Source organism: Muntiacus reevesi, chromosome 2 (assembly GCF_963930625.1).
Source record: "Muntiacus reevesi chromosome 2, mMunRee1.1, whole genome shotgun sequence".
Lineage (NCBI taxonomy): Eukaryota > Metazoa > Chordata > Mammalia > Artiodactyla > Cervidae > Muntiacus > Muntiacus reevesi.
In genome coordinates, this window is record NC_089250.1 from 214,406,816 (window position 1) to 214,419,518 (window position 12,703).

Consider the following 12,703-nt stretch of genomic DNA (forward strand, 5'->3'; position numbering starts at 1 on the left):
ACTCACTCGGGAGATCATAGGAGTTTAAGCCAGCAGTGGGGACAACCAGGAGGAAAGCAATTCACACAACGAACCCCCTAAAGGGTCATAAATGTGAACCCCTAATATCCCTGCTGGGAAAGATTGACAGCAGGAGGAGGAGGAGACGACAGGATGAGATGGTTGGATGATGTCACCGACTCTATGGACATGAGTCTGAGTAAGCTCCGGGAGTTGGTGATGGACAGGGAAGCCTGGTGTGCTGCGGTCCATGGGGTCACAAAGAGTCGGACACAACTGAGCAACTGAGCTGAACTGAATATCCCTGAAGGAGGGTATGAAGCAGTCCAGATTATGACTGGAGATTAGCATAAGGTTTATGCTTTTGTTGCTGTCCAGTAACTAAGTCGAGTCTGACTCTTTTCAACCTCGTGGACTGTAGCAAGCCAGATTCCCCCGTCCTCCACTATCTCCCATAGTTTGCTCAGATTCATGTCCATTGAGTCACTCATGCTGTCTAGCCATTTTATCCTCTGCCATCTCTAAATCCTTCTGCCTTCAATCTTTCCCAGCATCAGGGTTTTTTCCAATGAGTCAGTTCTTTGCATCAGGGGCCAAAGTATTGGAGCTTCAGCTTCAACATCAGTACTTTCAATGAATAGTCAAGGTTGATTTCCCTTGGGGTTGACTGGTTTGATCTCCTTGCTGTCCGAGGGACTCTAAAGAGTCTTCTCCAACACCACAGTTCAAAAGTGTCAATTGTTAGTCTCTCAGCCTAGTTTATGATCTAGCTCTCACATCTGTATATGACTACTGGAAAAATCGTAGCTTTGACTATGGGGACCTTTGTCAGCAAAGTGACATCTCTGCTTTTTAATATGCTGTCTAAGTTTGTCATAGCTATCCTTTGAAGGAGCAAGGAAGGAAATTTCATTTCATGGCTGCAGTCACCATCCACAGTGATTTCAGAGCCTAAGAAAATAAAATCTATCACTGCTTTCATTTTTTCTCCTTTTGTTTGCCATGAAATGATGGGACCAGATGCCATGATCTTAGATTTTTTAATACTGAGTTTCAAGCCAGCTTTTTCATTCTTGTCTTTCGTCGGTCCTCATTAAGAGGCTCTTTAATTCCCCTGCACTTAATGCCATTAGAGTGATATCATCTGCATATCTGAGGTTTTTGATATTTCTCCCAGCAATCTTGATTCCAGCTTGTGCTTCATCCAGCCCGGCATTTTGTATGATGTACTCTGCATAGAAGTTAAATAAGGAGGGTAACAATACGCAGCCTGGTCACGCTCCTTTCCAATTTTGAACCAGTCAATTTATTCCATGTCAGGTTCTAACTGTTGCTTCTTGACCCGCACACAGGTTTCTGAGAGACAGCTGAAGTGGTCTGGAATTCCCATCTCTTTAAGAATTTTCCACAGTTAGTTGTGATCCACACAGTCAAAGGCTTTAGTGTAGTCAATGAACCTGAAGAAGCTGTTTTTCTGGAACTCCCTTGCTTTCTCCATGATCTGCCTCCTCAAAGCCCAGCCCGTACATCTGGAAGTTTTAGAATTAGAATTCCATCATTTTCTGTATTTCTATGTTCCGGAACCTTCTGTCTGGGAATTATCCACTCCTTGAATTTTCACCAGAATTTAGCCATTAAACCTTCTGAGCTTGAAATCTCCACAAAAGGTAGTTCTTTAAAACTGGCCTCAATTTCTTCTTTGCCCATTAAAGTTTACTATTTTTTAATTCTTGTCAACTTTTGTTTGTCTCAGAAAATCAGACATTTCGCAGAGCTTTGTAGATTTCTCAATGATTTTTTGAATGCATGTATGATTTCAATCCTCTTTTGACACTGTTAGGTTTGTAAGAGTCTTCTCTGCTTTCTGGTTTGTTTTTCTCTGCCTCCTGCATTTTTTATTCCTTCTGCTGTTCTATTTCCTTAAATATGTATTCAGTCTAGGTTTTCATTACTTTCAAACTGCGCGTGTCCTTAGAGCTGCCTCCTCACTGTTTTTGTTACTCGTTTCTCGGATGCTAATCTTTCATTCATTTAAAACATCTTCACATTTAAAATAATGAAAGTTTATAGAAGCTTTAGTTTTGTAGGGTTTTTAATGTGCATTCCTATCACTTTTATCTGATATGTTAGTAAAGTTAAGTAATTTTTAATTTAAAAAATCTTAGTTGAGGGATGGTATTTACACTTTTATTATTAATTTCTAATAAGAGTGGACATGAATTTGGTCCACACTAACCAGAAGACTTCATTGGAATTTGGGATTTTCTTCCCTTTAGTGGGGTATTAGTAATTTTTCAATTATCTATTTAAAGAGGTACAATCTATTTGTAGGACTTAGAAATTAAGTTAACCTTAGAAGTGCATTTCAGTATACGTTAGGTACAGACACAAACTGTTTGATTCCACTTACAGGAGGTCCCTAGAACAGTCATATACACAGAGTCAGAAAGCAGACTGCTGGGGGCCAGGGGCTGGGGGGAAGGGGAAAAGGGGGACAGGGCTTCAGTTTATGAAGGTGAAAAATTCAGGAGATGGATGGTGGTGAGACTTGTACAATAGTGTGAATGTACTTAATGCCACTGAACTATACAGTTGAATATGGTTAAAATAGTAATTTCCATGTTATTTTACCACAATAAATTTTTTATCCTGTGATTTAGTTCACCTATGGGTAGGTGGTAAAATGAGGTTCTGAGGTCGTAGCACTGATCAGTCAGAGTCAGGATTTAAAAGAAGTGAAGAGGATTCAAAGCTTCCAGCGTCACCTCTTGTTACTCTGCTCCCTGTGGGAGAGCTTCAGAGACCTGCTCCCCACCCCCACTTCCCCCAAACTAGGGAACAAGATCTGACAACTTCACCCAGATACCTCCAGCCCTTTAACGAAGAATTTGCATATTTTTCAGCCACCAAAACAACCACCTGGGGTCCTATCACCACCACCCCCACAGCCGGCCTCGGGGGCTCAGAGGGCAGAAGGAGTTCCAAGCTGTGGTCCCTGACCTTGGAAGTTACAGTCGGGTTGGCACTGGCCAGCGTTGTGCTGCTCAAGATCCCGATCGTGGGACTGACTGTGTACCTTGGGTGGAAGAGAAGCAAAGGTAAGTGGTCCAGGACTGCTAGCCTCTCCCCAAGATTCCCAGCTCAGTGTTTCTCAGAACCTACTGCACCAGAATGACCAGGGGTGCTCAGTTAAAATGCAAGTCCCTGCTGGACCTGAGGAATGGTCTTTTTGTTCTTATCCTGATTGGATTGAGAAACAATGGCTGGAATTCTAGCAGCCATAATGAACCATGAGGTGGCCTTCGGACGAGAAGCCAAAATGCAGGACAGTGAACAGAAAAGTAGGACCCTCGGTGCTTGTGGATGCAGCTTCTGCTCTCTGGCTCCACATTCTTTTATATGAGGGGGAAAAGTAAACTCTTGTTATTTAACTTAACATTTCCTCCTGGATTTTGGTGCTAACGGTTGTACGAAGATTCTAACCAGTAATTCCTAAATGCTTCTAAACCTGCATGCTTGAATACTGCTGGGGGAAGACATAACTATGTGCAATGATGTTTTTACCCATTTGTGGTTTCTCATCTGAGTTGATCCTCAAATACCATTTTGCATTTCCACAGTGACTATGTCACATTTTCTCTTCATCTCTGACCCTCATCCTCACTCTCAGGAGACAACCACTGTGGTTTTCGCTCTGCAGAATTAATAAAACAATTTGTATGTATTTGAATTTGTAAATATTTTTGTTATGGCTTTGGATATTTTGTCATACTTAGGCCAGTCATCTTCAACCCATGGTTGTAAAATAAGTTTCACCTGCTTTCTACTAGCACTAGGGTTATTTTTTCCTCCTTTATATCTTCAATTTTGGTGCAAATTATGAGGCAGGGAGCTGATATCATTCTCTCTCAGCTGTGACTCCATTATTCCAGAGCTACTCACTCTTCCCTCTTGATTAGAAATGCTTCCTTTTAACCTACTAAATTCCTGCATATATTTGGATCTGTTTTTATCCTGCTTGTATCTGATTTTTCACTTTTATTCCATTTGTTTACCTATCATAATCCAGAATTACATAATTTTAATTGCCGTAGCTTAATTGTAATTGCTCCTGCTCATATAGCGCTTACTCTGCTGCAGGATCTATTCTAAATGCCTGTTGTTTGTCATGACAACACCAGGGAAGTACTGTTTTCATTTCCATTTTACCGATCGGTAAGTTCAGGCTCACAGCAGTAGTATTAGTGTGCCAGAGTTTACCAGGCCAGAGTGTGAAGCAGGATTTGGCTGCAGGCATGCACAATTCTGTGCTTTTCAAGCTCTGAGCTTTACAATCTGACAGGGCTCATTGCTCACTACAAATTTTAAAAATTATTTATATATTTATTTTGCTGCGCCGCGTCTTATTGCGACAAACAGGATCTTTGTTGTGTCATGTGTGATCTTCCTTGTGATGCACTGACTGTGTAGCAGTGCGTGGGCTTCAGTAATTTTGGCGTGGAGGCTTAGTTGCTCTGCGGCATATGGGATCTTACTTCTCTCACCAGGGATCAAACCTGCATGCGGCTTGTGGAATTTAGTTACCTGCGCCCCCACCCCAGCCCACCCCCACCACCCAGGGATTGAATCTCCCTTGCATTGGAAGGCAGATTTTTAACCACTGGACTACTCGGAAAGTCCCTTATGGGTTAGATTTAGTTATACATCCTACATCTGTCTGTTGTGGGTGGGGGGGTCACCCGGCCACTCCAGATAAAATCAAGGTTCTGTAACTGAACAAGGAGAAGTGAGTGGATTTGGGGCAACATACAGTATCCCCTGCCCCGGGGCACAGCCACGATTGCAGATGTGTCAGCAAGTGTGGCAGAAGCTCAGGGGAACCCAGGGGGTCAGGGAGCCCGTGAGAGGGCACAGGTGGAGAGGAGGGGGCTCAGCGGGGGCTTGGGTAACCTGAGAGAGAGCGGATCGTCAGGACAAGAGTGCAGTGAGATCACACACAGGTAGAGAGGGATGATGACCGAAGAGAGCCGGAAGGAAAGATAGCTGGAAGGAAAGATAGCTGAGCATAAAAACACTAGTGTGTGCTATGTCAGAGTTCTCAGTCCCAGTGATTCAAAAAAAGAGGAAAGAAAATGACCCAGGGTGTGGCTGAGTGGACCTGCGGTAGCCTGAGCTGGGGGAGGCCAAGACCACCGTGTTGAGAGAGTGACAGGGCTCTGGGTGCGGGAGGAGCTGCTACCCTGACTGGTGTGGGGGACGAGGCAGCACAGGTGCAGGCAGCCTCGGGGTGCCGCCGGGCGGGGGGTGGTGTGTCAGCTCTGAGTCCCAGGCCCTTCCCTGGGAGGTTTCAGCTGCTCCAGTCTCTGTAAGGATGGACTCAGAGTGGGACCAGCCAGAGAGGCGGGGAGGAGACAGGCCTCTGTGGACGGCTCAGTGACACGCTGTTGGTCCTCCTACAGGTGCGCAGACTGAAGCCGGGACCCCAGCCAGGTGAGCGCTTGTCCTCCAGTATGGGGGGTGCGGTGGGACGGGGCTGTTTATGAGCAAGAAGTTTCCTCCTGAGAGCAGCACCAGGGAACCTTTCACGGGCCTCCCCTCCTGGACCTCCATCCACATCCTCCAAAATCCCCACAGGCCAGGCTCTTCACTTCCTGAGGCTCCCGATCCTTAGAAAGTCAGAGCAGTGGACCGGCTCTTTCTCTGACTCTCTCCCAGAACATATCCCTTTGTCTGTCTCTGGCACCCGCCTTTCTTCCTTCCATCCCCAGGTCTCAGCCTTTCCCCCTGTTCATCCTGGTCTGTCTCCCGATTGAACACTGTCCTTCCAGAACACACCCACCCCCTCCATGCTCTGTCCCCTTTCTTGCTCCTCATCCAGTCTGTCCTCTGCCCTGTGACTCGGCTCTGGCCTGTCTCTCCTCAGAGTGGCTCCCTCTCGGCCCCAGCCTGGCTCCCTCTCCTCTGGCCCCGGCTCCTCTTCCTTCCCTGACACTCACCCTCCTCACTGCCCACCGCGTTCCTTTCTCATCCTCTCTGCCACGTCCAGGCTTTTCCTTCTCAAAGCCCCTCCCTCTTTTCTCGCCTTCCTGACTCTTGACAGTGTCCTCCCGGGACCCCTCCCCGGATGGCGTCTCCTCGGGAACCAGGGCCTGAGCACCGCCCAGGGGACCTGAGAGAAGCTCCCTGGTTCTCACGCTCCAGTTTGGACCCAGGCGCTGCCGCAGAAAGGACAGGCGCCCCCTCCTGCTTCTCCTCCCTGAGCCCCTCAATAAAGCCGCTTCTCTGCAAGAGTCCACCCCAGTCAGCTCTCAGGGACGGTGCTACACTGCAAATGGCCCCCCAACCCCATCCAGGCAGCCTCCTCCTGAGAGCCCCAAACCTCTGCCTTCATGTCTGAGTGTGACCAGGCAGGTCACAGAGCCCCCACCGAGAGAAGCGGCCCGAGGCAGGTGGCAGCTCTTTCCTGCCCAGACTCTGACACATCAATGCCCTCCTGTTCCCACTCAGGGAGTCCTCCCAAAACGCGGAAGAGAATTACGAGAACACCTTTACAGGTAAGTCCTGCCGCCATCATCCTCGCTCTCACCTGGGGCTTTCTTCTCCCCACACCCCCTCCCCACACAGGTGCCCTCAGCATCCTCCTCTCCCCTGCCTCACCCACCCTCCCCTGAAACCCTGGTCCTGACCTAGAGATGACCTCACTGCTGGAGCCCCTGCCCATTTCTCTACCCTGGCTGCCTGGTCACCTGACTCTGGGACAATTGTTTTTTTCCCTAGAACAACATATAGAACTGGAGCAGGACCATAAAATAAGCAGCTCAGGCTAGGACCCGCAAGGATGAGAGGGAAGTTTGGAGAAGGTGGGGTGGATGGACAGAGGGACTGTGGTGTCAGTGGGGCACCAGCTGTGGGATCGTGGCTCTGAGACAGAACCCCTCCCCTCTGCTGTCTCACCCCCTCCCGTTTCCTTCTCCCCCAGGATGATGCTGGAGTCCCCAATGCCTCCCTCACTGTCTCCAGCTTGACCTCACCAACTCAGCAGCGCCTCCCCTCCCCCCTCCCCACTGGGAACCCCAGGAAGAGACCCTATACTCTGTCTTAAAGGCCTAAGCAGTGGGACTGAGTGGGGACCTCCTTCGAGTCAGCGGCGCACAGGGATCTCAGCTCCTCATAATCTCCTCGGCCAGACGCAGACAGCTCAGAGGCCAGCAGGTGCGGGGCCACCAAGGACCTGAGAGTCACACAGCCCCCACCCCGATTCCCTCTTCACCTCCCCAGCCTTTCACCACAAAAATAAAAGGACCTGTGTAATCTGCCTGAATGCATCTGCGGAGAAAGCTGACGTCACCTTCAACTTCTGTCCTTCCGGAAGTTGATAAAATGAACCATGATAGATAGCTCACACCCAGATCCCTCCCCTGGTACTTCTGTCCAGTGCCTGCCTCAGGTCAGGGACCAATAAATCCTCAAACACTGGCAATCAGACTGGAACCCAAGGTCTGCCCCCTAATATGACAATTCTACTTTCCTTAGGGTCATAACTAGCATGCATTGCGTTTGTGCTCTTCATGTGACACCTCATTTCAAGGTCATTGACACCTCTCTATAGCACTGGATGGGGTTCCATTCCATATCCAAGATACACAGCAATGGGACTAATCCTAAAAACATCCTGATGGCTTTGAAGAATCCTGCCAGGGCAGAAGACGCGGTTCCCATCCCAGGTCTGGGAAGATCCCACGTGCTTCGGGGCAATTAAGCCGCTGAACCACAGCTAGAGAACCTGTGCTCTAGAGGCCGGGAGCCACAGCTACTGGGCCCAGCCACTGCCGTAACTGAAGCCTGCAGGTCCTAGAGCCTGGACTCCACAGCAAGAGAAGCCACCGCAATGAGAAGCCCCCACCCCACAATGAAGAGTAGCCCCTGCTCACTGCAACTAGAGAAAGCCAGTGCAGCCATGAAGACTCAGCACAGCCAAAAAAATAAGTAAATAAATAAAATTATTTTAAAAATTGAAAAGTAAAAATAGTTTAAAAGCTTTGAGAGCTAAACTGTGATGCAGACCCCCACTCAGTATCAGGGTGGTACATGGGCAGTGGAGGGGCGTGCAGAGGGTAAAGGAAAGGAAGCAGATGGGATGCACATACAGGGCGCATCCAAACTCCACAGCCAAGTTTTTGAAAATGGAAATGGCTTTGGGATCACAGCCCACAGAGGACATGTTGGGACCCTGGACTGAAGTTAGTCAGCTCAACTCGTTGCCAAAACAGAGAAATCAACAGTCTCTAAAAGGTTGTAACAGAACCCAGCAGCTCATAGAACAATAGTTAAATGTCGAGGATGTAATCCCAAAGTACTTGAGATAGAAAGAGGAAATCTTAGCAACCCACAAGGCGAAAGATGGTAACCTCGGTAAGATATTAATCTTGGTCTCTACTAGATAAAAACTTTAATAAAGCCATTAAAACCATACAATGAAGGCAAACAATCTTGAGATAAATGGAAAGGTAGACCTTCTCAGCAGAAATAAAACTCCTAAAGGAAGAGCCAAGTGAAAAATGTTAAGCTGACAAGTAAGATCTGCTGAAACCAAAAGCTAATTTGATGATTTCAATAACAGAAATGAGAGGAGAGAGGAGAATCAGTATACCTAAAAATAGATCAAAATAAATTATCCAGCCTAATCAGGAAAAGTAAGAGTTATAAAATGAACAGAGCCTTAGAGATCCAGGACACAATATGAAATGGCTTAACACATGTGTCATTGGAATTCTGGAAGAGGAGATAGAGATCAATGCAGAAAGCGGTATTTGAACAAACAATGGCTGAAAAACTTTGAAATGCAGCAAGACAGACAGATTTAAAGATTTAAAAATCTCAGTGAAGGAGAGTCCCTGGTGGCTTAGTTGAAAGGAGTCCGCCTGCCAGTGCAGGAGACATGGGTTCGATTCCTGATCTGGGAAGATCCCACATGCTTTGGAGCAACTACAGCTGTGTGCCACAGCTATTAAGCCTATGCTCTAGAGCCCACAGGCCACAGGTACTGAGCCCATATGCCACGACCACTGAAGTCCACATGCCTGAGAGCCTGTGTTCCACAAGAGAAAGCTCACATGCAGCAACGAAGACCCAGTTCAGACTCCTTAAAAAGCTGTTGCCGTTCAGTCACTCACTCAGTCATGTCTGACTCTTTATGAACCCATGGACTACAGCACAAGAGGCTTCCCTGTCCTTCACCATCTCCTGGAGTTTGCTCAAATTTAGTTCTACTGAGTCGGTGACACCATTCAACCATCGCATCCTCTGTCGTCCCCTTCACCTCCAACCTTCAGTATTTCCCAGCATCAGGGTCTTTTCTAATGAGTCAGTTCTTCGCATCAGGTGCCCAAAATATTATTAAAAAATAACTGATTAATAAAAAAGAAAGAAACCTCAAAAGCTGCCAGAAAACCACAAAGCATTCATTCTATACAGGGGAACAAGTATTCAAATGACTGAAGATTTCCCATCAGAAACCTTGAGGACAGAAGACAGCAGAACTGCTAGTTTAAAGTGCTAAAAGGGAACAAAGGTCAACCCAGATTCTACATCCAGCAAAACATCCTTCAGTAAAGAAGACAGAATAGAGATTCTCAAAGAGAGGAAAACTGAATGGACTCACAGCCAGTTCTAAAAGAGATGCTAAAGGAAGTTCTTCACAGGGAAGAGAAATGAAACTACAGAGAAACTAATTATGCAGATGAGTAGAAAAGGTTGCTTTCTCCTCTTAAATTCTTTAAAATATATATGACTACTGAAAGCAACATTGTTAGTGGGATTTTCCATGATTATAGATTAAATACATATGATAATCACATCATAAAGAGGGTAAAGAGGACTCTGTGGTTGTGAGTTTTCTTCATGTCACTTGAAATGGTAAAATATTAATTTTAATTATATTTATAATTAAAAACTTAAATACATATATCATAATCCCTAGAGAGACCACCTAAAAACTACCCAAGTTCTCTTCAATAAACGGTGCTGGGAGAACTGGATAACTACATGCAAAAGAATGAAGTTTTTGTCTCGGGTAATGGAAAGTTTGTAAATAGATAGTGGTGATGGTTGTACAACATTGTCAGTGTAAGAATGCCACTGAATTGCACACTAAAATGGTTAAATGAGAAAATGTTATTTTATGTATATTTTACCAAAGTTGCTAAAATTAATGATGTAACAAGCCAAAAGCATTGAATTTTACACATTAAAGTGTGAACTATATGGTGTGTGGATTACAGCTCAATAAGGCTGTTTGTTTTTAATGGGACCAACTTGGTATACTGGAAAATGCAGAGACATACTGTTAAAAATAACTCTTGGATCAAAGAGAAATTTAAAGGAACTTAACAAACTTCTTAGAAAGCAACAACAAGGGCAACACATCACCAAAACCTTGGATACAATGAGAGCTATGAAGAAAGTGTCTTGTCTTAGTGACATTATTATTTAAGAAGAAAAATAAAAATTGAATAGAGGAGAAATAAAGTGTGGGGACTTGGCATAGCCTCTTATGGGTCCCTCCAAACCTAGACCACTTTCCTACCAGACACAGAAAAGTGTGGGGCCTCTATGAACATGCCTCCATGTATTTTTTAATGATTGATTTTTAACTATTATTTTGAAAAAGAAAAAGTGAAAGATTGAAAGGAGGTCTATTAAGACTCAATTGTTCCAGTACCATTTCTTTAAAAGACTACTCTTTCTTCACTGACTGAATTGCCTTTGCATCTTTGTTGGAAATTAATTGCCTATAGATGTGTGGGTCTCTTTCTGTGCCCTCTATTCTATTAGTTCTATTCTACTGATCTATTTGTCTTCCTTGATGCCAATACATAGTCTAAGTCCTCCAGATTTGTTCTTCACTTGTAAAATATTTTGGCTATTTAGGGATTCTGAATTTCCATAAAATTTTAGAGTTGGCTTGTTAATTTCAAATAAATAAATAAATAAATAAAATAAAAAACCCACAAAAAACAAAACCCTACCCTGCTAGGAGTTTGATTGAAATTGTGTTGAATCTACATCCTATTAGGGGAGAATGGACATTTTACCATTATGGAGTCCTGTCATGGATGACATCCTCATTTGTTCATCTTGTTTAATTTTTTTCAGCATATTTTATAGTTTTCCCTGTCCAGGTCTTGCACATCTTGCATAGTATTTATTCCTCAGTATTTCATATTGTTGATACTATTGTGAATGGCATTGTTTTCTTTTCAATTTCCAATTTTTGCTATTAGTATATAGAAATACAATTGATTTTGTATATTGATTTTGTATCCTGCAAACTTGCTTAATCACTCAAGGTTCTAGTAGCTCTCTTGTCAATTCACTGACCACATACATAAACAATCAAGTCATCTGTGAACAAACACTGATTTTACTATGTCCTTCCTGGTAGAATGCCTTTGGTCTCAACTGTTGGATCTCAGCATGTTAATTCAGTCCTCCAGGTGACTGAGTGATGATTCACAGAGATTAATGTCATTGAAAGATATTTATTACTTATATTTTCCAAGGGGAGGGGGCATGCATACAGGGCCACATGAAGCAACTATGTTATTCAAAAGGTGAAAAAGAGCCAGGGGAAAAGCACAGACCACCTTCCTTATTGTATTTTCTGCAGGAAGAGCAGGACAGGACACAGAGGCAGCTTCGGATTACCTAGTTTGAATACTTCCGGTGGGCTGTGGGCTACAGGTGCTGTCCTAGTTGGCTGGTCCTGGCCCTGTGCTGACTCAGGGCAGTGGAAATACTGGGTTGATGTGTGAGAATCAGATAAAGGAGGAGGTTTAAAGCAGAGCCCTGGGTTGGTTGGTGTGCATATGAAAGGCCCACTCCCAGGAGAGCCCTCTGCTATCTCTAAGAACTGGTTAGTCCTGGGTGGGGCAGTCTCTCCAAGTCAGGTAGGCCACAAGTGACCAAACGCCAGGACTATAGAAAACAAGAAAATAGAGTTAGTACTATTGGTCCCACGATGAATGGATGCCAAACAGACAAATACAGAATCTAAGAATATATACTTAAAACTGTTTGATTTCTTTTTCTTGCCTTATGGCATGAACTAGAACCTTCCAGAACAATGAATGGAGGTAGTGAGAACAGGTGTCTTTTTCTGGTCCCCAACCTTGGCGGGGGTGGGGAACAGGAGGTGCCATGGAGGGGAAGGGGTGGGGCAGTGATGGACGTGGTCAATGGGGAAAGGAGGTTGGAAGCTTGGGAGAAGGTGAGAAGACCTGAGTCAGTGGGTCTCGCGCTGTGGTCCACGGCTCGTAGCCCTCACCTGTTCCTGCTGTGGATCACACAGCTTCTGGCTTCTCAGGGTCACCCGCTGGGCTAAAGGGCTGCATTTAGGCTCTGCCCATCCTTGAATCTCGAACTCCAGGCCCCCCTCCTCCCACAAAACTCCTCTCTCAGTAGAGCCACAGGACCAGGTTGATTCTCAGGCCCTCCTATACCTGTTGGGGGAAGTAAGGATGAACGAACCTGGAGGCAATATGCCATCCCTGAGCCGAAACCACACTTCACAAATCCTAGCTTCATGGGGATCCAACTCCACCCCAGGCCTGAGGGTGACATGAAATGTGCAATCTGCATCTAGGGACACTTTCTGCAGAAGCAGCCGGGCCTGAGGGCACCTGGAAAGCAGGTCATCTGCAAA